Source organism: Myotis brandtii, unplaced genomic scaffold (assembly GCF_000412655.1).
Source record: "Myotis brandtii unplaced genomic scaffold, ASM41265v1 scaffold1377, whole genome shotgun sequence".
NCBI classification, from domain to species: Eukaryota; Metazoa; Chordata; class Mammalia; order Chiroptera; family Vespertilionidae; genus Myotis; species Myotis brandtii.
Genome location: NW_005354903.1, coordinates 206,105 through 207,078, shown reverse-complemented (window position 1 = coordinate 207,078; position 974 = coordinate 206,105).

Here is a 974-nt window from a genome sequence, read left to right as displayed (position 1 = left end):
TGGTGCGGGTGCACCGGCTCAGCAGACCGCGCCATCTTGAGTGGCTGTTACCGGCATCCAGAGATCAGCTACTAACCTGGAAACAAGGTATTTCAAGCAGCGCTACTGCGTGAACTCAGAAGAGCACTGCTTCTTCTCATGGAAAGGTTAGACTTCCCCTAAAGGTGCGGTTTGCAATTCAGGTTGGAGAGAGAACCGCGCGCCGGGCGAAATCTGCGCCCCACAAAGTCCTCGGCCGTTGGGACCAGCATGACCTGCGAGTGAGGAAGGGGTCCCACAGGGCTACTGGCAGAAGGGAATGCTAAAAATAAGCCCATAGCTGGACTGGATGCAAAAAAGCAGCCTTGGATTTTGCCAGTCTGTCTGCTGCTTGGTGCCAGGGGCAAGTGGGCATGCGGAGACTGCACGCAGACCTGGAAGGTGGAGGCTTGCGAATTCGCACAATGTATCAGGCTCTTGTTGTTACAGTTCCCCTTAGATTCGTGCGTTTGATTATTAAACCCAGTGCATGGGATTCCCCAGTTGGGGTCATTCGCAGAGCCTGTAGGGGAAAGAGAGCGGGGAGTAATGATCAAAGAACCAGCTCTGGGCAGTGGACTTTCCCAAACCAGTTTCAAGTACCATAGAGAAAATAAACGCTACTGATAGAGAGGACTTATAGCCAAGGAGGTCAATCCAGACACACTGCCACCCAGAGGCAGAGCCACGAACTGACTCTTCTGTAAACACAAAGAAAGGCAGTCTGGGAAACAAATACAGCCTGCCTTAAAATCAGGACTGTGGTTTACAACACGGAGGAACAGTGTATCTCAGGGAAATTCAACACTCTCCTGAATACCTGGCAGGACTAAGGCATGCCAAAAAGAAGTGTAAAAAATCTGAAGCACCTTCACTACTGCACATTTTTATTTTATTTTATTTTATTTTATTTTATTTTATTTTATTTTATTTTATTTTATTTTATTTTATTTTAT